Source organism: Phalangium opilio, unplaced genomic scaffold (genome assembly GCF_054372755.1).
Source record: "Phalangium opilio isolate 3A_F unplaced genomic scaffold, DU_Popi_V2 ptg000209l_1, whole genome shotgun sequence".
In the NCBI taxonomy this organism is placed as follows: domain Eukaryota; kingdom Metazoa; phylum Arthropoda; class Arachnida; order Opiliones; family Phalangiidae; genus Phalangium; species Phalangium opilio.
In genome coordinates this window covers 11,956,506-11,977,712 of record NW_028324217.1, presented here as the reverse complement: position 1 = coordinate 11,977,712, position 21,207 = coordinate 11,956,506, and the positions used below count along the sequence as shown (strand labels likewise).

Genomic DNA, 21,207 nt, shown 5'->3' with positions numbered 1-21,207 from the left:
AATACCTGACAACCATTTACTTTTTGGGCTTCCGTGGCGCAATGGTTAGCGCGTTCGGCTGCTAACCGAAAGGTTGGTGGTTCGAGCCTATCCGGGAGCGGTTTTGTGAGGTCTCAGATGTGACGTAAAAAGTCAGAGTTTTTCCACAATACCTGACGAACATTTAATTTTTTAGCTTCCTTAGCGCAATGGTTAGCGCGTTCAGCTGTTAACCGAAAGGTTGGTGGTTCGAGCCAACCCGGGAGAGGTGTTGTGGGGTCTCAGATGTAACGTAAAAAGCCAAAGTTTTTCCACAATACCTGACGAACATTTAATTTTTCGGCTTCCGTGGCGCAATGGTTAGCGCGTTCAGCTGTTAACCGAAAGGTTGGTGGGTCGAGCCCACCCGGGAGAGGTGTTGTGGGGTCTCAGATGTAACGTAAAAAGCCAAATATTTTCCACATTACCTAACGAACATTTAACTTTTGGGCTTCCGTGGCGCAATGGTTAGCGCGTACAGCTGTTAACCGAACGGTTGGTGGTTCGAGCCCACCCGGAGAGGTGTTGTGGGGTCTCAGATGTAGCGTGATAAGTCAAAGTTTTTCCACAATACCTGACGAACATTTAATTTCCGAGCTTCCGTGGCGCAATGGTTAGCGCGCTCAGCTGTTATTCGAAAGGTTGGTGGTTCGAGCCCACCCGGGAGCAGTGTTGTGAGGTCTCAGATGTGACGTAAAAAGTCAGAGTTTTTCCACAATACCTGACGACCATTTAATTTTTGGGCTTCCGTGGAGCAGTGGTTAGCGCGTTCGGCTGTTAACCGAATGGTTGGTGGTTCGAGCCCACCCGGGAGAGGTGTTGTGGGGTCTCAGATGTAACGTAAAAAGCCAAAGTTTTTCCACAATACCTGACGAACATTTAATTTTTGGGCTTCCGTGACGAAAAGGATAGCGCGTTCAGCTGTTAACCGAAAGGTTGGTGGTTCGAGCCCACCCGGATAGGTGTTGTGGGGTCTCAGATGTAGCGTGATAAGTCAAAGTTTTTCCACAATACCTGACGACCATTTAACTTTTCGGCTTCCGTGGCACAATGGTTAGCGCGTTCGGCTGTTAACCGAAAGGTTGGTGGTTCGAGCCCATCCGGTAACGGTGTTGTGAGGTCTCAGATGTGACGTAAAAAGTCAGAGTTTTTCCACAATACCTGACGACCATTTAATTTTTTGGCTTCCGTGGCGCAATGGTTAGCGCGTTTAGCTGTAAACCGCAAGGTTGGTGGTTCGCGCCCATCCGGGAGCGGTTTTGTGAGGTCTTAGATGTGACGTAAAAAGTCAGAGTTTTTCCACAATACCTGACGAACATTTAATTTTTGGGCTTCCGTGGCGCAATGGTTAGCGCCTTTAGCTGTTAACCGCAAGGTTGGTGGTTCGCACCCATCCGGGAGCGGTTTTGTGAGGTCTCAGATGTGACGTAAAAAGTCAGAGTTTTTCCACATTACCTGACGAACATTTAATTTTTGGGCTTCCGTGGCGCAATGGTTAGCGCGTACAGCTGTTAACCGAAAGGTTGGTGGTTCGAGCCCACCCGGAGAGGTGTTGTGGGGTCTCAGATGTAGCGTGATAAGTCAGCGTTTTTCCACATTACCTGACGAACATTTAATTTTTGGGCTTCCGTGGCGCAATGGTTAGCGCGTACAGCTGTTAACCGAAGGGTTGGTGGTTCGAGCTCACACGGAGAGGTGTTGTGGGGTCTCAGATGTAGCGTGATAAGTCAAAGTTCTTCCACAATCCCTGACGACCATTTAATTTTTCGGCTTCCGTGGCACAATGGTTAGCGCGTTCAGCTGTTAACCGAAAGGTTTGTGGTTCGAGCCCACCCGGAAGAGGTGTTTTGGGGTCTCAGATGTAGCGTGAAAAGTCATAACTTTTCCACAATACCTTACAACCAATTAATTTCTGAGCTTCCGTGGCGCAATGGTTAGCGCGCTCAGCTGCTATTCAAAAGGTTGCTGGTTCGAGCCCACCCGGGAGCAGTGTTGTGATGTCTCAGATGTGATGTAAAAAGTCAGAGTTTTTCCGCAATACCTGACGACCATTTAATTTTTGGGCTTCCGTATCGCAATGGTTAGCGCGTTCGGCTGTTATCCGAAAGGTTGGTGGTTCGAGCCCACCCGGGAGAGGTGTTGTGGGGTCTCAGATGTAACGTAGAAAGCCAAAGTTTTTCCACAATACCTGACGATTATTTAATTCTTGGGCGTCCGTGGCTTAGTGGTTAGCGCGTTCGGCTGTTAACCGAAAGGTTGGTGGTTCGAGCCCACCCGGGAGAGGTGTTGTGTGGTCTCAGATTAAGCGTGAAAAGTCACAACTTTTCCACAATACCTGACAACCACTTAATTTCTGAGCTTCCGTGGCGCAATGGTTAGCGCGCTCAGCTGTTATTCAAAAGGTTGGTGGTTCGAGCCCATCCGGGAGCAGTGTTGTGAGGTCTCAGATGTGACGTTAAAAGTCAGAGTTTTTCCACAATACCTGACGACCATTTAATTTTTGGGCTTCCGTGGCGCAATGGTTAGCGCGTTCAGCTGTTAACCGAAAGGTTGGTGGTTCGAGCCCACCCGGGAGAGGTGTTGTGGGGTCTCAGATGTAACGTAAAAAGCCAAATATTTTCCACATTACCTAACGAACATTTAACTTTTGGGCTTCCGTGGCGCAATGGTTAGCGCGTACAGCTGTTAACCGAACGGTTGGTGGTTCGAGCCCACCCGGAGAGGTGTTGTGGGGTCTCAGATGTAGCGTGATAAGTCAAAGTTTTTCCACAATACCTGACGAACATTTAATTTCCGAGCTTCCGTGGCGCAATGGTTAGCGCGCTCAGCTGTTATTCGAAAGGTTGTTGGTTCGAGCCCACCCGGGAGCAGTGTTGTGAGGTCTCAGATGTGACGTAAAAAGTCAGAGTTTTTCCACAATACCTGACGACCATTTAATTTTTGGGCTTCCGTGGAGCAGTGGTTAGCGCGTTCGGCTGTTAACCGAATGGTTGGTGGTTCGAGCCCACCCGGGATAGGTGTTGTGGGGTCTCAGATGTAACGTAAAAAGCCAAAGTTTTTCCACAATACCTGACGAACATTTAATTTTTGGGCTTCCGTGACGAAAAGGATAGCGCGTTCAGCTGTTAACCGAAAGGTTGGTGGTTCGAGCCCACCCGGATAGGTGTTGTGGGGTCTCAGATGTAGCGTGATAAGTCAAAGTTTTTCCACAATACCTGACGACCATTTAACTTTTCGGCTTCCGTGGCACAATGGTTAGCGCGTTCGGCTGTTAACCGAAAGGTTGGTGGTTCGAGCCCATCCGGTAACGGTGTTGTGAGGTCTCAGATGTGACGTAAAAAGTCAGAGTTTTTCCACAATACCTGACGACCATTTAATTTTTTGGCTTCCGTGGCGCAATGGTTAGCGCGTTTAGCTGTAAACCGCAAGGTTGGTGGTTCGCGCCCATCCGGGAGCGGTTTTGTGAGGTCTTAGATGTGACGTAAAAAGTCAGAGTTTTTCCACAATACCTGACGAACATTTAATTTTTGGGCTTCCGTGGCGCAATGGTTAGCGCCTTTAGCTGTTAACCGCAAGGTTGGTGGTTCTTGCCCATCCGGGAGCGGTTTTGTGAGGTCTCAGATGTGACGTAAAAAGTCAGAGTTTTTCCACATTACCTGACGAACATTTAATTTTTGGGCTTCCGTGGCGCAATGGTTAGCGCGTACAGCTGTTAACCGAAAGGTTGGTGGTTCGAGCCCACCCGGAGAGGTGTTGTGGGGTCTCAGATGTAGCGTGATAAGTCAGCGTTTTTCCACATTACCTGACGAACATTTAATTTTTGGGCTTCCGTGGCGCAATGGTTAGCGCGTACAGCTGTTAACCGAAGGGTTGGTGGTTCGAGCTCACACGGAGAGGTGTTGTGGGGTCTCAGATGTAGCGTGATAAGTCAAAGTTCTTCCACAATCCCTGACGACCATTTAATTTTTCGGCTTCCGTGGCACAATGGTTAGCGCGTTCAGCTGTTAACCGAAAGGTTTGTGGTTCGAGCCCACCCGGAAGAGGTGTTTTGGGGTCTCAGATGTAGCGTGAAAAGTCATAACTTTTCCACAATACCTTACAACCAATTAATTTCTGAGCTTCCGTGGCGCAATGGTTAGCGCGCTCAGCTGCTATTCAAAAGGTTGCTGGTTCGAGCCCACCCGGGAGCAGTGTTGTGATGTCTCAGATGTGATGTAAAAAGTCAGAGTTTTTCCGCAATACCTGACGACCATTTAATTTTTGGGCTTCCGTATCGCAATGGTTAGCGCGTTCGGCTGTTATCCGAAAGGTTGGTGGTTCGAGCCCACCCGGGAGAGGTGTTGTGGGGTCTCAGATGTAACGTAGAAAGCCAAAGTTTTTCCACAATACCTGACGATTATTTAATTCTTGGGCGTCCGTGGCTTAGTGGTTAGCGCGTTCGGCTGTTAACCGAAAGGTTGGTGGTTCGAGCCCACCCGGGAGAGGTGTTGTGTGGTCTCAGATTAAGCGTGAAAAGTCACAACTTTTCCACAATACCTGACAACCACTTAATTTCTGAGCTTCCGTGGCGCAATGGTTAGCGCGCTCAGCTGTTATTCAAAAGGTTGGTGGTTCGAGCCCATCCGGGAGCAGTGTTGTGAGGTCTCAGATGTGACGTTAAAAGTCAGAGTTTTTCCACAATACCTGACGACCATTTAATTTTTGGGCTTCCGTGGCGCAATGGTTAGCGCGTTCGGCTGTTAACCGAAAGGTTGGTGGTTCGAGCCCACCCGGGAGAGGTGTTGTGGGGTCTCAGATGTAACGTAAAAAGCCAAAGTTTTTCCACAATACCTGACGAACATTTAATTCTTGGGCTTCCGTGGCGCAATGGCTAGCGCGTTCAGCTGTTAACCGAAAGTTTGGTGGTTCGAGCCCACCCGGGAGAGGTGTTGTGTGGTCTCAGATGTAGCGTGAAAAGTCATAACTTTTCCACAATACCTGACAACCATTTAATTTCTGAGCTTCCGTGGCGCAATGGTTAGCGCGTTCAGCTGTTAACCGAAAGGTTGGTGGTTCGAGCCCATCCGGGAGCGGTGTTGTGAGGTCTCAGATGTGACGTAAAAAGTCAGAGTTTTTCCACAATACCTGACGACCATTTAATTTTTTGGCTTCCGTGGCGCAATGGTTAGCGCGTTTAGCTGTAAACCGCAAGGTTGGTGGTTCGCGCCTATCCGGGAGCGGTTTTGTGAGGTCTTAGATGTGACGTAAAAAGTCAGAGTTTTTCCACAATACCTGACGAACATTTAATTTTTGGGCTTCCGTGGCGCAATGGTTAGCGCCTTTAGCTGTTAACCGCAAGGTTGGTGGTTCGCGCCCATCCGGTAGCGGTTTTGTGAGGTCTCAGATGTGACGTAAAAAGTCAGAGTTTTTCCACATTGCCTGACGAACATTTAATTTTTGGGCTTCCGTGGCGCAATGGTTAGCGCGTTCGGCTGTTAACCGAAAGGTTGGTGGTTCGAGCCCACCCGGGAGAGGTGTTGTGGGGTCTCAGATGTAACGTAGAAAGCCAAAGTTTTTCCACAATACCTGACGATTATTTAATTCTTGGGCTTCCGTGGCGCAATGGTTAGCGCGTACAGCTGTCAACCGAAGGGTTGGTGGTTCGAGCCCACACGGAGAGGTGTTGTGGGGTCTCAGATGTAGCGTGATAAGTCAAAGTTGTTCCACAATCCCTGACGACCATTCAATTTTTCGGCTTCCGTGGCACAATGGTTAGCGCGTTCAGCTGTTAACCGAAAGGTTTGTGGTTCGAGCCCACCCGGAAGAGGTGTTGTGGGGTCTCAGATGTAGCGTGAAAAGTCATAACTTTTCCACAATACCTTACAACCAATTAATTTCTGAGCTTCCGTGGCGCAATGGTTAGCGCGCTCAGCTGTTATTCAAAAGGTTGGTGGTTCGAGCCCATCCGGGAGCAGTGTTGTGAGGTCTCAGTTTTTCCACAATACCTGACGACCATTTAATTTTTGGTCTTCCGTGGCGCAATGGTTAGCGCGTTCGGCTGTTAACCGAAAGGTTGGTGGTTCGAGCCCACCCGGGAGAGGTGTTGTGGGGTCTCAGATGTAACGTAAAAAGCCAAAGTTTTTCCACAATACCTGACGAACATTTAATTCTTGGGCTTCCGTGGCGCAATGGTTAGCGCGTTCAGCTGTTAACCGAAAGTTTGGTGGTTCGAGCACACCCGGGAGAGGTGTTGTGTGGTCTCAGATGTGGCGTGAAAAGTCATAACTTTTCCACAATACCTGACAACCATTTAATTTCTGAGCTTCCGTGGCGCAATGGTTAGCGCGTTCGGCTGTTAACCACTAGGTTGGTGATTCGAGCCTATCCGGGAGCGGTGTTGTGAGGTCTCAGATGTGACGTAAAAAGTCAGAGTTTTTCCACAATACCTGACGACCATTTAATTTTTGGGCTTCCGTGGCGCAGTGGTTAGCGCGTTCGGCTGTTAACCGAAAGGTTGGTGGTTCAAGCCCACCCGGGAGAGGTGTTTTGGGGTCTCAGATGTAACGTAAAAAGCCAAGGTTTTTCCACAATTCCTGACGAACATTTAATTTTTGGGCTTCCGTGACGCAATGGTTAGCGCGTTCAGCTGTTAACCGAAAGGTTTGTGGTTCGAGCCCACCCGGAAGAGGTGTTGTGGGGTTTCAGATGTAGCGTGAAAAGTCATAACTTTACCACAATACCTGACAACCATTTAATTTCTGAGCTTCCGTGGCGCAATGGTTAGCGCGCTCAGCTGTTATTCAAAAGTCTGGTGGTTCGAGCGCACCCGGGAACAGTGTTGTGAGGTCTCAGATGTGATGTAAAATGTCAGAGTTTTTCCACAATATCTGACGACCATTTAATTTTTGGGCTTCCGTGGCGCAATGGTTAGCGCGTTCGGCTGTTAACCGAAAGGTTGGTTGTTGAAAAAGCTAACGGTACGCAGCGTTCCTAAGTGGTCTCCCTCCCAAGTACTGACTGCGCTCGACGCTGCTTAACTTCGGTGATCGGACGAGAACCGGTGTTTTCAGCGTGATATCGCCGTTGCCGAGAGTGCTACTTAATAATTCGAATTTAAAGTAAGTGAGACAAATTAACCATCTTTATAAAACAATAATAAAATGAAGATATGTTTGCTTTTTTCATATCTGGTGGAATTTAAAAGTGAAAACAAAAAGGAAAAAGCCAACGGCACGCAGTGTTCCCAAGTACTGACTGCGCTCGACGCTGCTTAACTTCGGTGATCGGACGAGAACCGGTGTTTTCAGCGTGATATGGTCGTTGCCGAGAGTGCTAGTTTATAATTCGAATTTAAATTAAGTGAGACAAATTAACCTTCATCTTTTTAAAACAATAACAAAAAGAAAATATGTTTGCTTTTTTCATATATATTGGAATTTAAAAGACAAAAAAAAGTGAAAAAGCTAACGGCATGCAGTGTTCCTAAGTGGCCTCCCTCCCAAGTACTGACTGCGCTCGACGCTGCTTAACTTCGGTGATCGGACGAGAAGCGATGTTTTCTGCGTGATATGGCCGTTGCCGAGAGTGCTAGTTAAAAATAATTCGAATTTGAATTAAGTGAGACAAAATAACCTTCATCTTTTTAAAACAATAACAAAAAGAATATATGTTTGCTTTTTTCATATCTGGTGGAATTTAAAAGAGGAAAAAAATTGAGAAAGCTAACGGTACGCAGTGTTCCTAAGTGGTCTCCCTCCCAAGTACTGACTGCGCTCGACGCTGCTTAACTTCGGTGATCGGACGAGAACCGGTGTATTCAGCGTGATATGGCCGTTGCCGACTGTGCTAGTTAATAATTTCAATTTAATTAACCTTCATCTTTATAAAACAATAACAAAAAGAAGATATATTTGCTTTTTTCATATCTGGTGAAAATTAAAAGAGGAAACAAAAAGGAAAAAGCCAACGGCACGCAGTGTTCAATAGTACAACTGCGCTCGACGCTGCTTAACTTCGGTGATCGGACGAGAACCAGTGTTTTCAGCGTGATATGGCCGTTGCCGAGAGCGCTAGCTAATAATTCGAATTTAAATTAAGTGAGACAAATTAACCTTCATCTTTTTAAAACAATAACAAAAAGAAAATATGTTTGCTTTTTTCATATCTGGTGGAATTTAAAAGAGGAAACAAAAAGGAAAAAGTCAACGGCACGCAGTGTTCCCTAGTACTGACTGCGCTCGACGCTGCTTAACTTCGGTGATCGGACGAGAACCGGTGTTTTCAGCGTGATATGGTCGTTGCCGAGAGTGCTAGTTAATAATTCGAATTTAAATTAAGTGAGACAAATTAACCTTCATCTTTTTAAAACAATAACAAAAAGAAAATATGTTTGCTTTTTTCATATCTATTGGAATTTAAAAGACAAAAAAAAAAGTGAAAAAGCTAACGGCATGCAGTGTTCCTAAGTGGCCTCCCTCCCAAGTACTGACTGCGCTCGACGCTGATTAACTTCGGTGATCGGACGAGAACCGGTGTTTTCAGCGTGATATGGCCGTTTCCGAGAGTGCTAGTTAATAATTCGAATTTAAAGTAAGTGAGACAAATTAACCTTCATCTTTTTAAAACAATAACAAAAAGAAAATATGTTTGCTTTTTTCATATCTATAGGAATTTAAAAAAGGAAAAAAAGTGAAAAAGCCAACGGCATGCAGTGTTCCTAAGTGGTCTCCCTCCCAAGTACTGACTGCGCTCGACGCTGCTTAACTTCGGTGATCGGACGAGAACCGTGGTTTTCAGCGTGATATGGCCGTTGCCGAAAGTGCTAGTTAATAATTCGAATTTAAATTAAGTGAGACAAATTAACCCTTATCTTTTTAAAACAATAACAAAAAGAAAATGTGTTTGCTTTTTTCATATCTCTAGGAATTTAAAAGAGGAAAAAAAAAGGAAAAAGCCAACGGCACGCAGTGTTCCCTAGTACTGACTGCGCTCGACGCTGCTTAACTTCGGTGATCGGACGAGAACCGGTGTTTTCATTGTGATATGGCCGTTGCCGAGAGTGCTAGTTAATAATTCGAATCTAAATTAAGTGAGACAAACTAACCTTTATCTATTTAAAACAATAACAAAAAGAAAATATGTTTGCTTTTTTTATATCTATTGGAATTTAAAAGAGGAAAAAAATTGAGAAAGCTAACGGTACGCAGTGTTCCTAAGTGGTCTCCCTCCCAAGTACTGACTGCGCTCGACGCTGCTTAACTTCGGTGATCGGACGAGAACCGGTGTATTCAGCGTGATATGGCCGTTGCCGACTGTTCTAGTTAATAATTTCAATTTAATTAACCTTCATCTTTATAAAACAATAACAAAAAGAAGATATATTTGCTTTTTTCATATCTGGTGAAAATTAAAAGAGGAAACAAAAAGGAAAAAGCCAACGGCACGCAGTGTTCAAAAGTACAACTGCGCTCGACGCTGCTTAACTTCGGTGATCGGACGAGAACCAGTGTTTTCAGCGTGATATGGCCGTTGCCGAGAGCGCTAGCTAATAATTCGAATTTAAATTAAGTGAGACAAATTAACCTTCATCTTTTTAAAACAATAACAAAAAGAAAATATGTTTGCTTTTTTCATATCTATAGGAATTTAAAAAAGGAAAAAAAGTGAAAAAGCCAACGGCATGCAGTGTTCCTAAGTGGTCTCCCTCCCAAGTACTGACTGCGCTCGACGCTGCTTAACTTCGGTGATCGGACGAGAACCGTGGTTTTCAGCGTGATATGGCCGTTGCCGAAAGTGCTAGTTAATAATTCGAATTTAAATTAAGTGAGACAAATTAACCCTTATCTTTTTAAAACAATAACAAAAAGAAAATGTGTTTGCTTTTTTCATATCTCTAGGAATTTAAAAGAGGAAAAAAAAAGGAAAAAGCCAACGGCACGCAGTGTTCCCTAGTACTGACTGCGCTCGACGCTGCTTAACTTCGGTGATCGGACGAGAACCGGTGTTTTCAGCGTGATATGGCCGTTGCCGAGAGTGCTAGTTAATAATTCGAATCTAAATTAAGTGAGACAAACTAACCTTTATCTATTTAAAACAATAACAAAAAGAAAATATGTTTGCTTTTTTTATATCTATTGGAATTTAAAAGAGGAGAAAAATTGAGAAAGCTAACGGTACGCAGTGTTCCTAAGTGGTCTCCCTCCCAAGTACTGACTGCGCTCGACGCTGCTTAACTTCGGTGATCGGACGAGAACCGGTGTATTCAGCGTGATATGGCCGTTGCAGACAGTGCTAGTTAATAATTTGAATTTAATTAACCTTCGTCTTTATAATTCAATAACAAAAAGAAGATATGTTTGCTTTTTTCATATCTGGTGGAAATTAAAAGAGGAAACAAAAAGGAAAAAGCCAACGGCACGCAGTGTTCAAAAGTACTGACTGCGCTCGACGCTGCTTAACTTCGGTGATCGGACGAGAACCAGTGTTTTCAGCGTGATATGGCCGTTGCCGAGAGCGCTAGCTAATAATTCGAATTTAAATTAAGTGAGACAAATTAACCTTCATCTTTTTAAAACAATAACAAAAAGAAAATATGTTTGCTTTTTTCATATATATTGGAATTTAAAAGACAAAAAAAAGTGAAAAAGCTAACGGCATGCAGTGTTCCTAAGTGGCCTCCCTCCCAAGTACTGACTGCGCTCGACGCTGCTTAACTTCGGTGATCGGACGAGAAGCGATGTTTTCTGCGTGATATGGCCGTTGCCGAGAGTGCTAGTTAAAAATAATTCGAATTTGAATTAAGTGAGACAAAATAACCTTCATCTTTTTAAAACAATAACAAAAAGAATATATGTTTGCTTTTTTCATATCTGGTGGAATTTAAAAGAGGAAAAAAATTGAGAAAGCTAACGGTACGCAGTGTTCCTAAGTGGTCTCCCTCCCAAGTACTGACTGCGCTCGACGCTGCTTAACTTCGGTGATCGGACGAGAACCGGTGTATTCAGCGTGATATGGCCGTTGCCGACTGTGCTAGTTAATAATTTCAATTTAATTAACCTTCATCTTTATAAAACAATAACAAAAAGAAGATATATTTGCTTTTTTCATATCTGGTGAAAATTAAAAGAGGAAAGAAAAAGGAAAAAGCCAACGGCACGCAGTGTTCAAAAGTACAACTGCGCTCGACGCTGCTTAACTTCGGTGATCGGACGAGAACCAGTGTTTTCAGCGTGATATGGCCGTTGCCGAGAGTGCTAGCTAATAATTCGAATTTAAATTAAGTGAGACAAATTAACCTTCATCTTTTTAAAACAATAACAAAAAGAAAATATGTTTGCTTTTTTCATATCTGGTGGAATTTAAAAGAGGAAACAAAAAGGAAAAAGTCAACGGCACGCAGTGTTCCCTAGTACTGACTGCGCTCGACGCTGCTTAACTTCGGTGATCGGACGAGAACCGGTGTTTTCAGCGTGATATGGTCGTTGCCGAGAGTGCTAGTTAATAATTCGAATTTAAATTAAGTGAGACAAATTAACCTTCATCTTTTTAAAACAATAACAAAAAGAAAATATGTTTGCTTTTTTCATATCTATAGGAATTTAAAAAAGGAAAAAAAGTGAAAAAGCCAACGGCATGCAGTGTTCCTAAGTGGCCTCCCTCCCAAGTACTGACTGCGCTCGACGCTGATTAACTTCGGTGATCGGACGAGAACCGGTGTTTTCAGCGTGATATGGCCGTTTCCGAGAGTGCTAGTTAATAATTCGAATTTAAAGTAAGTGAGACAAATTAACCTTCATCTTTTTAAAACAATAACAAAAAGAAAATATGTTTGCTTTTTTCATATCTATAGGAATTTAAAAAAGGAAAAAAAGTGAAAAAGCCAACGGCATGCAGTGTTCCTAAGTGGTCTCCCTCCCAAGTACTGACTGCGCTCGACGCTGCTTAACTTCGGTGATCGGACGAGAACCGTGGTTTTCAGCGTGATATGGCCGTTGCCGAAAGTGCTAGTTAATAATTCGAATTTAAATTAAGTGAGACAAATTAACCCTTATCTTTTTAAAACAATAACAAAAAGAAAATGTGTTTGCTTTTTTCATATCTCTAGGAATTTAAAAGAGGAAAAAAAAAGGAAAAAGCCAACGGCACGCAGTGTTCCCTAGTACTGACTGCGCTCGACGCTGCTTAACTTCGGTGATCGGACGAGAACCGGTGTTTTCAGCGTGATATGGCCGTTGCCGAGAGTGCTAGTTAATAATTCGAATCTAAATTAAATGAGACAAACTAACCTTTATCTATTTAAAACAATAACAAAAAGAAAATATGTTTGCTTTTTTTATATCTATTGGAATTTAAAAGAGGAAAAAAATTGAGAAAGCTAACGGTACGCAGTGTTCCTAAGTGGTCTCCCTCCCAAGTACTGACTGCGCTCGACGCTGCTTAACTTCGGTGATCGGACGAGAACCGGTGTATTCAGCGTGATATGGCCGTTGCCGACTGTGCTAGTTAATAATTTCAATTTAATTAACCTTCATCTTTATAAAACAATAACAAAAAGAAGATATATTTGCTTTTTTCATATCTGGTGAAAATTAAAAGAGGAAACAAAAAGGAAAAAGCCAACGGCACGCAGTGTTCAAAAGTACAACTGCGCTCGACGCTGCTTAACTTCGGTGATCGGACGAGAACCAGTGTTTTCAGCGTGATATGGCCGTTGCCGAGAGCGCTAGCTAATAATTCGAATTTAAATTAAGTGAGACAAATTAACCTTCATCTTTTTAAAACAATAACAAAAAGAAAATATGTTTGCTTTTTTCATATCTGGTGGAATTTAAAAGAGGAAACAAAAAGGAAAAAGTCAACGGCACGCAGTGTTCCCTAGTACTGACTGCGCTCGACGCTGCTTAACTTCGGTGATCGGACGAGAACCGGTGTTTTCAGCGTGATATGGTCGTTGCCGAGAGTGCTAGTTAATAATTCGAATTTAAATTAAGTGAGACAAATTAACCTTCATCTTTTTAAAACAATAACAAAAAGAAAATATGTTTGCTTTTTTCATATCTATTGGAATTTAAAAGACAAAAAAAAAAGTGAAAAAGCTAACGGCATGCAGTGTTCCTAAGTGGCCTCCCTCCCAAGTACTGACTGCGCTCGACGCTGATTAACTTCGGTGATCGGACGAGAACCGGTGTTTTCAGCGTGATATGGCCGTTTCCGAGAGTGCTAGTTAATAATTCGAATTTAAAGTAAGTGAGACAAATTAACCTTCATCTTTTTAAAACAATAACAAAAAGAAAATATGTTTGCTTTTTTCATATCTATAGGAATTTAAAAAAGGAAAAAAAGTGAAAAAGCCAACGGCATGCAGTGTTCCTAAGTGGTCTCCCTCCCAAGTACTGACTGCGCTCGACGCTGCTTAACTTCGGTGATCGGACGAGAACCGTGGTTTTCAGCGTGATATGGCCGTTGCCGAAAGTGGTAGTTAAAAATTCGAATTTAAATTAAGTGAGACAAATTAACCCTTATCTTTTTAAAACAATAACAAAAAGAAAATGTGTTTGCTTTTTTCATATCTCTAGGAATTTAAAAGAGGAAAAAAAAAGGAAAAAGCCAACGGCACGCAGTGTTCCCTAGTACTGACTGCGCTCGACGCTGCTTAACTTCGGTGATCGGACGAGAACCGGTGTTTTCAGCGTTATATGGCCGTTGCCGAGAGTGCTAGTTAATAATTCGAATCTAAATTAAGTGAGACAAACTAACCTTTATCTATTTAAAACAATAACAAAAAGAAAATATGTTTGCTTTTTTCATATCTATAGGAATTTAAAAGAGGAAAAAAAAGTGAAAAAGCCAACGGCATGCAGTGTTCCTAAGTGGTCTCCCTCACAAGTACTGACTGCGCTCGACGCTGCTTACTTCGGTGATCGAACGAGAACTGTTGTTTTCAGCGTGATATGGCTGTTGCCGACAGTGCTAAATAATAATTTGAATTTAATTAACCTTCATCTTTATAATTTAATAACAAAAAGAAGATATGTTTGCTTTTTTCATATCTGGTGGAAATTAAAAGAGGAAACAAAAAGGAAAAAGCCAACGGCACGCAGTGTTCAAAAGTACTGACTGCGCTCGACGCTGCTTAACTTCGGTGACCGGACGAGAACCAGTGTTTTCAGCGTGATATGGCCGTTGCCGAGAGCGCTAGCTAATAATTTGAATTTAAATTAAGTGAGACAAATTAACCTTCATCTTTTTAAAACAATAACAAAAAGAAAATATGTTTGCTTTTTTCATATCTGGTGGAATTTAAAAGAGGAAACAAAAAGGAAAAAGCCAACGGCACGCTGTGTTCCCAAGCACTGACTGCGCTCGACGCTGCTTAACTTCGGTGATCGGACGAGAACCGGTGTTTTCAGCGTGATATGGCCGTTGCCGAGAGTGCTATTTAATAATTCGAATTTAAATTAAGTGAGACAAATTAACCTTCATCTTTTTAAAACAATAACAAAAAGAAAATATGTTTGCTTTTCTCATATCTATAGGAATTTAAAAGAGGAAAAAAAGTGAAAAGGCCAACGGCATGCAGTGTTCCTAAATGGTCTCCCTCCCAATTTACGTTACATCTGAGACCTCACAACACCGCTCCCGGATAGACTCGAACCACCAAACTATTAGTTAAAAGCCGAACGCGCTAACCATTGAGCCACGGAAGCTCAGAAATTAAATGGTTGTCAGGTATTGTGGAAAAGTTATGACTTTTCACGCTACATCTGAGACCCCATTACACCTCTCATGGGTGGGCTCGAACCATCAACCTTTCGGTTAAAAGGTGAACGCGCTAACCATTGCGCCACGGAAGCCCAAAAATTAAATGTTCGTCAGGTATTCTGGAAAAACTTTGACTTTTTACGTTACATCTGAGACCCCACAACATCTCTCCCGGGTGGTCTCGAACCACCAACCTTTCGGTTAACCGCTGAACACGCTAACCATTGCGCTTCGGAAGCCCAAAAATTAAACGTTCGTCAGGTATTGTGGAAAAACTCTGACTTTTTACGTCACATCTGAGACCTCACAACACGGTTCCCGGTTGGGTTCGAACCACCAACCTTTCGGTTAACAGCCGAAGGCGCTAACCATTGCGCCACGGAAGCCCAAAAATTAAATGTTCGTCAGATATTATGGAAAAAACTCCGACATTTTACGTTACATCTGAGACCTCACAACACCGCTCCCGGATAGACTCGAACCACCAAACTATTAGTTAACAGCCGAACGCGCTAACCATTGGGCCACGGAAGCTCAGAAATTAAATGGTTGTCAGGTATTGTGGAAAGGATATGACTTTTCACGCTACATCTGAGACCCCATTACACCTCTTCCGGGTGGGCTCGAACCACCAACCTTTCGGTTAACAGGTGAACGCGCTAACCATTGCGCCACGGAAGCTCAGAAATTAAATGGTTGTCAGGTATTGTGGAAAATTTATGACTTTTCACGCTACATCTGAGACCCCACAACATCTCTCCCGGGTGGGCTCGAACCTCCAACCTATCGGTTAACAGCTGAACGCGCAAACCATTGCGCCACGGAAGCCCAAAAATTAAATGCTCGTCAGGTATTGTGGAAAAACTCTGACTTTTTACGTCACATCTGAGACCTCACAACACAGTTCCCGGTTGGGCTAGAACCACCAACCTTTCGGTTACCAGCCGAACGCGCTAACCATTGAGCCACGGAAGCTCAGATATTAAATGGTTGTTACGTATTGTGGAAAAGTTTTGACTTTTTACGCTACATCTGAGACACCACAACACCTCTCCTGGATGGGCTCGAAACACCAACCTTTCGGTTAACAGCTGAACGCGCAAACCATTGCGCCACGGAAGCCCAAAAATTAAATGTTCGTCAGGTAATGTGGAAAAACTCTGAATTTTTACGTCACATCTGAGACCTCACAAAACTGCTCCAAGATGGGCGCGAACCACCAACCTTTCGGTTACCAGCTGAACGCGCTAACCATTGGGCCACGGAAGCTCAGAAATTAAATGGTTGTCAGGTATTGTGGAAAAGTAATGACTTTTCACGCTACATCTGAGACCCCCATTACACCTCTCCCAGGTGGGCTCGAACCACCAACCTTTCGGTTAACAGGTGAACGCGCTAACCATTGCGCCACGGAAGCCCAAAAATTAAATGTTCGTCAGGTATTGTGGAAAAACTCTGACATTTTACGTTACATCTGAGACCTCACAACACCGCTCCCGGATAGACTCGAACCACCAACCTATTAGTTAACAGCCGAACGCGCAAACCATTGCGCCACGGAAGCCCAAAAATTAAATGCTCGTCAGGTATTGTGGAAAAACTCTGACTTTTTACGTCACATCTGAGACCTCACAACACAGTTGCCGGTTGGGCTCGAACCACCAACCTTTCGGTTACCAGCCGAACGCGCTAACCATTGAGCCACGGAAGCTCAGATATTAAATGGTTGTTACGTATTGTGGAAAAGTTTTGACTTTTTACGCTACATCTGAGACACCACAACACCTCTCCTGGATGGGCTCGAAACACAAACCTTTCGGTTAACAGCTGAACGCGCTAACCATTGCCCCACGGAAGCCCAAAAATTAAATGTTCGTCAGGTATTGTGGAAAAACTCTGACATTTTACGTTACATCTGAGACCTCACAACACCGCTCCCGGATAGACTCGAACCACCAACCTATTAGTTAACAGCCGAACGCGCTAACCATTGAGTCACGGAAGCTCAGAAGTTAAATGGTTGTCAGGTATTGTGGAAAGGATATGACTTTTCACGCTACATCTGAGACCCCATTACACCTCTTCCGGGTGGGCTCGAACCACCAACCTTTCGGTTAACAGGTGAACGCGCTAACCATTGCGCCACGGAAGCTCAGAAATTAAATTATTGTTACGTATTGTGGAAAAGTTTTGACTTTTTACGCTACATCTGAGACACCACAACACCTCTCCTGGATGGGCTCGAAACACCAACCTTTCGGTTAACAGCTGAACGCGCAAACCATTGCGCCACGGAAGCCCAAAAATTAAATGTTCGTCAGGTAATGTGGAAAAACTCTGAATTTTTACGTCACATCTGAGACCTCACAAAACTGCTCCAAGATGGGCGCGAACCACCAACCTTTCGGTTACCAGCTGAACGCGCTAACCATTGGGCCACGGAAGCTCAGAAATTAAATGGTTGTCAGGTATTGTGGAAAAGTTATGACTTTTCACGTTACATCTGAGACTTCACAACACCTCTCCCGGGTGGGCTCGAACCACCAACCTTTCGGTTACCAGCCGAACGCGCTAACCATTGAGTCACGGAAGCCCAAAAATTAAACGTTCGTCAGGTATTGTGGAAAAACTCTGACTTTTTACGTCACATCTGAGACCTCACAACACAGTTCCTGGTTGGGCTCGAACCACCAACCTTTCGGTTAACAGCCGAACGCGCTAACCATTGCGCCACGGAAGCCAAAAAATTAAATGGTCGTCAGGTATTGTGGAAAAACTCTGACATTTTACGTTACATCAGAGACCTCACAAAACCACTCCCGAATAGGCTCGAACCAGGGAGTAAGGAACGTTAGAGGGAGTTTTGATGTTATGCTGAAAAAACCGTCATACAGTGGCAAATAGGAAAGAAAGTGGGGGGTAGGAATTTTTATCTCCGTTCCTCAATTTTAGCCAACGCGCAGGCGCGAGTGACGTCGTTTACTACCGCCAGCAGGGAGAATTTAAAAATTCTATCTGCCGCCACACGGCCAACTTAGATCAACTCCTAAGTTGGCCATGGCCGCCAGCGCCAGCTTCCGCTTCCATCGACTGCTGCCCCACTCACTCTGTTCAACCAACAATCAACGTCTGTTGGGAGGAAACCGAGGCTTAATAAAATGCCAAATTGTTTTTGTAACGGTTGTAGGAATGATTCAAGGTATTCGTTGAAAAATATATCAAAGGAATATCCTTCCACGCGTTTCCAAAGCCAAAAACCCAGATAGAAAAATGTAAAAGATGGATATTAGCTTGTGGAAGACCGATTTCTACGAGCTTCTATTCACTTTCAATAAATTTCAAGCTTTGTTTTTGGTTTGGGAAATGGTTTGAAAACGATATTTACCATGTCGGGTCTTGTTAAATACTTAGGGTTACTTGAACAATTATAAAACAACACTTCTTATAGTTAACCATGGCAGAAATGCAAACACGACCTTCCCCTTCTAGTTCAAAGCCGGTTTTTAAATTTGACGCATGCGCGCGGACACCGCGATGAGTCCCCGAGTCAGCGCCAGATAGAGACGAGTTTAGCCAGGAAAGCGAACGAACGCGCCTATTCACTTTAACACTCCCTCTCAAGTCTCTCCTCCCTGCTCGAACCACCAACCTATTAGTTAACAGCCGAACGCGCTAACCATTGCGCCACGGAAGCCTAAAAATTAAATGGTCGTCAGGTATTGTGGAAAAACTTTGGCTTTTTACGTTACATTTGAGATCCCACAAAACCGCTCCCGGGTGGGCTCGAACCACCAACCTTTTGAATAACAGCTGAGCGCGCTAACCATTGCGCCACGGAAGCTCAGAAATTAAATGGTTGTCAGGTATTGTGGAAAAGTTATGACTTTTCACGCTACATCTGAGACCACAACACCTCTCCCGGGTGGGCTCGAACCACCAACCTTTCGGTTAACAGCCGAACGCGCTAACCATTGAGCCACGGAAGCTCGGAACTTAAATGGTTGTCAGGTATTGTGGAAAAGTTATGACTTTTCACGCTACATCTGAGACCCCACAACACCTCTTCCGGGTGGGCTCGAACCAACAACCTTTCGGTTACCAGCTGAACGCGCTAACCAATGCGCCACGGAAGCCCAAAAATTAAATGTTCGTCAGGTATTGTGGAAAAACTTTGGCTTTTTACGTTACATCTGAGACCCCACAACACCTCTCCCGGGTGGGTTCGAACCACCAACCTTTCGGTTAACAACCGAACGCGCTAACCACTGCGCCACGTAAAAATTAAATGGTCGTCAGGTATTGTGGAAAAACTCTGACCTTTACGTCACATCTGAGACCTCACCACACTGCTCCCGGGTGGGCTCGAACCACCAACCTTTTGAATAACAGCTGAGCGCGCTAACCATTGCGCCACGGAAGCTCAGAAATTAAATGGTTGTCAGGTATTGTGAAAAAGTTATGACTTTTCACGCTACATCTGAGACCACACAACACCTCTCCCGGGTGGGCTCGAACCACCAACCTTTCGGTTAACAGCCGATCGCGCTAACCATTGAGCCACGGAAGCTCGGAAATTAAATGGTTGTCAGGTATTGAGGAAAAGTTATGACTTTTCACGCTACATCTGAGACCCCACAACACCTCTCACGGGTGGGCTCGAACCACCAACCTTTCGGTTAACAGCCGAACGCGCTAACCATTGCGCCACGGAAGCCCAAAAATTAAATGGTCGTCAGGTATTGTGGAAAAACTTTGGGTTTTTCCGTTACATTTGAGATCCCACAAAACCGCTCCCGGGTGGGCTCGAACCACCAACCTATTGGTTAACAGCCGAACGCGGTAACCATTGAGCCGCGGAAGCTCAGATATTATGTGGTTGTTACGTATTGTGGAAAAGTTTTGACTTTTTAGGCTACATCTGAGACCTCACAACACCTCTCCTGGATGGGCTCGAAACACCAACCTTTCGGTTAAAGGCTCGTTTACATGTTCGAGAGAATTAAGCTCAAAGCGGAAAGTTGAAGTTGAAAGTCGAATCTTCTTCTCGCGTCTAAAAAAAATCGCGTCTGCCAAAAGCGTTTGTTCCCGCTGCTCCACCCGCTCCTTTGTTTACATACCAGCTGGGCGGTAGCATGAGCCTAGATTGCAGAGTTGCCTTTCAGTCGGAAGTAAACAACTAAAATGGCGTCGACTGTCGTTAGTTTTCTTCTGGTTAAAAAGAAACTATTGCTTTTGAAAAACATTCGATATTTATAACAAAAATAGAATGGAACGTCGTTGGTAGGTACATCCTATATGGAGATATAGAAACAAAGAAGGCCATTTTCGCCTTTTGGATTAACCTTATTTGATATAATTTATATATTTATTCTCTACTTGGGCTTGAGAATAATGTTGTTTTAATTGTCTAGCTTAAAAGAATGAGGCAATTTGATTACAAATATTTCAAACCTTTTATCTTGTTCTTTTCTTTCATTTAAAGACATTCTCAATGGTGGTGCCTAGGCCTATTTCGCGAGATAAACAAACACAAATATATCAAACGAAATTCCGTCATTGGCTATTATTGGCTTGGAAAATCACGTGACTCTTTGCGACAAGCAAGCATGAGCTGAAAAATCTACCACGGCAGATCGGAGCTTATTCGGAACACCCGCTTCATCTCTGAGCAACAAGCGCGACTTGAAAAGTTCTCGCTTGTTTATAAACGGTACGCCTAGGGAGTGCAAACCCCAATACGCCTCATCTCTCAGCTTTACGCTTCGACTTTTTTCATTTCTCGCGCACATGTAAACGAGCCTTAACGGAAAAAGCCAAAGTTTTTCCACAATACCTGAAGACCATTTAATTTTTGGGCTTCCGTGGCGCAATGGTTAGCGCGTTCGGCTGTTAACCGAAAGGTTGGTGGTTCGAGCCCACCCGGGAGAGGTGTTGTGGGGTCTCAGATGTAGCGTGAAAAGTCATAACTTTTCCTCAATACCTGACAATCATTTAATTTCCGGGCTTCCGTGGCTCAATGGTTAGCGCGATCGGCTGTTAACCGAAAGGTTGGTGGTTCGAGCCCACCCGGGAGAGGTGTTGTGTGGTCTCAGATGTAGCGTGAAAAGTCATAACTTTTTCACAATACCTGACAACCATTTAATTTCTGAGCTTTCGTGGCGCAATGGTTAGCGCGCTCAGCTGTTATTCAAAAGGTTGGTGGTTCGAGCCCACCCGGGGGGAGTGTTGTGAGGTCTCAGATGTGACGTAAAAGTCAGAGTTTTTCCACAATACCTGACGACCATTTAATTTTTGGGCTTCCGTGGCGCAGTGGTTAGCGCGTTCGGCTGTTAACCGAAAGGTTGGTGGTTCGAGCCCACCCGGGAGAGGTGTTGTGGGGTCTCAGATGTAACGTAAAAAGCCAAAGTTTTTCCACAATACCTGACGAACATTTCATTTTTAGGCTTCCTT

General features: G+C 44.1%; 2 non-coding genes and 30 pseudogenes across 2 annotated transcripts; 1 reads left to right on the top strand and 31 right to left on the bottom strand.

Moving 5' to 3' along the window:
- The first annotated feature begins 27 nt into the window (after positions 1–27).
- Positions 28–100, top strand: TRNAS-GCU (transfer RNA serine (anticodon GCU)). The gene has a single exon. It is a non-coding gene; the product is annotated as a tRNA-Ser (tRNA).
- A 6,866-nt stretch (positions 101–6,966) lies between these two features.
- Positions 6,967–7,085, bottom strand: LOC149619602 (5S ribosomal RNA; annotated as a pseudogene).
- A 134-nt stretch (positions 7,086–7,219) lies between these two features.
- On the bottom strand, positions 7,220–7,322 carry LOC149619601 (5S ribosomal RNA; annotated as a pseudogene).
- A 136-nt stretch (positions 7,323–7,458) lies between these two features.
- LOC149619600 (5S ribosomal RNA) lies at positions 7,459–7,577 on the bottom strand (annotated as a pseudogene).
- Positions 7,578–7,716: 139 nt separating this feature from the next.
- Positions 7,717–7,835, bottom strand: LOC149619599 (5S ribosomal RNA; annotated as a pseudogene).
- A 122-nt stretch (positions 7,836–7,957) lies between these two features.
- LOC149619598 (5S ribosomal RNA) lies at positions 7,958–8,059 on the bottom strand (annotated as a pseudogene).
- A 137-nt stretch (positions 8,060–8,196) lies between these two features.
- Positions 8,197–8,299, bottom strand: LOC149619597 (5S ribosomal RNA; annotated as a pseudogene).
- Positions 8,300–8,437: 138 nt separating this feature from the next.
- On the bottom strand, positions 8,438–8,556 carry LOC149619596 (5S ribosomal RNA; annotated as a pseudogene).
- Positions 8,557–8,692: 136 nt separating this feature from the next.
- Positions 8,693–8,811, bottom strand: LOC149619595 (5S ribosomal RNA; annotated as a pseudogene).
- Positions 8,812–8,948: 137 nt separating this feature from the next.
- Positions 8,949–9,051, bottom strand: LOC149619594 (5S ribosomal RNA; annotated as a pseudogene).
- Positions 9,052–9,187: 136 nt separating this feature from the next.
- Positions 9,188–9,306, bottom strand: LOC149619593 (5S ribosomal RNA; annotated as a pseudogene).
- Positions 9,307–9,428: 122 nt separating this feature from the next.
- On the bottom strand, positions 9,429–9,530 carry LOC149619592 (5S ribosomal RNA; annotated as a pseudogene).
- A 136-nt stretch (positions 9,531–9,666) lies between these two features.
- On the bottom strand, positions 9,667–9,785 carry LOC149619591 (5S ribosomal RNA; annotated as a pseudogene).
- Positions 9,786–9,922: 137 nt separating this feature from the next.
- On the bottom strand, positions 9,923–10,025 carry LOC149619590 (5S ribosomal RNA; annotated as a pseudogene).
- A 136-nt stretch (positions 10,026–10,161) lies between these two features.
- LOC149619589 (5S ribosomal RNA) lies at positions 10,162–10,279 on the bottom strand (annotated as a pseudogene).
- A 123-nt stretch (positions 10,280–10,402) lies between these two features.
- On the bottom strand, positions 10,403–10,505 carry LOC149619588 (5S ribosomal RNA; annotated as a pseudogene).
- Positions 10,506–10,641: 136 nt separating this feature from the next.
- LOC149619587 (5S ribosomal RNA) lies at positions 10,642–10,760 on the bottom strand (annotated as a pseudogene).
- A 139-nt stretch (positions 10,761–10,899) lies between these two features.
- LOC149619586 (5S ribosomal RNA) lies at positions 10,900–11,018 on the bottom strand (annotated as a pseudogene).
- A 122-nt stretch (positions 11,019–11,140) lies between these two features.
- LOC149619585 (5S ribosomal RNA) lies at positions 11,141–11,242 on the bottom strand (annotated as a pseudogene).
- Positions 11,243–11,379: 137 nt separating this feature from the next.
- LOC149619584 (5S ribosomal RNA) lies at positions 11,380–11,482 on the bottom strand (annotated as a pseudogene).
- A 136-nt stretch (positions 11,483–11,618) lies between these two features.
- LOC149619583 (5S ribosomal RNA) lies at positions 11,619–11,737 on the bottom strand (annotated as a pseudogene).
- Positions 11,738–11,873: 136 nt separating this feature from the next.
- Positions 11,874–11,992, bottom strand: LOC149619582 (5S ribosomal RNA; annotated as a pseudogene).
- A 137-nt stretch (positions 11,993–12,129) lies between these two features.
- LOC149619581 (5S ribosomal RNA) lies at positions 12,130–12,232 on the bottom strand (annotated as a pseudogene).
- Positions 12,233–12,368: 136 nt separating this feature from the next.
- Positions 12,369–12,487, bottom strand: LOC149619580 (5S ribosomal RNA; annotated as a pseudogene).
- A 122-nt stretch (positions 12,488–12,609) lies between these two features.
- On the bottom strand, positions 12,610–12,711 carry LOC149619579 (5S ribosomal RNA; annotated as a pseudogene).
- Positions 12,712–12,848: 137 nt separating this feature from the next.
- Positions 12,849–12,951, bottom strand: LOC149619578 (5S ribosomal RNA; annotated as a pseudogene).
- A 138-nt stretch (positions 12,952–13,089) lies between these two features.
- Positions 13,090–13,208, bottom strand: LOC149619577 (5S ribosomal RNA; annotated as a pseudogene).
- A 136-nt stretch (positions 13,209–13,344) lies between these two features.
- LOC149619576 (5S ribosomal RNA) lies at positions 13,345–13,463 on the bottom strand (annotated as a pseudogene).
- A 137-nt stretch (positions 13,464–13,600) lies between these two features.
- Positions 13,601–13,703, bottom strand: LOC149619575 (5S ribosomal RNA; annotated as a pseudogene).
- Positions 13,704–14,080: 377 nt separating this feature from the next.
- LOC149619574 (5S ribosomal RNA) lies at positions 14,081–14,183 on the bottom strand (annotated as a pseudogene).
- A 137-nt stretch (positions 14,184–14,320) lies between these two features.
- Positions 14,321–14,423, bottom strand: LOC149619573 (5S ribosomal RNA; annotated as a pseudogene).
- A 4,394-nt stretch (positions 14,424–18,817) lies between these two features.
- On the bottom strand, positions 18,818–18,890 carry TRNAT-GGU (transfer RNA threonine (anticodon GGU)). The gene has a single exon. It is a non-coding gene; the product is annotated as a tRNA-Thr (tRNA).
- Between the last annotated feature and the right edge of the window lie 2,317 nt (positions 18,891–21,207).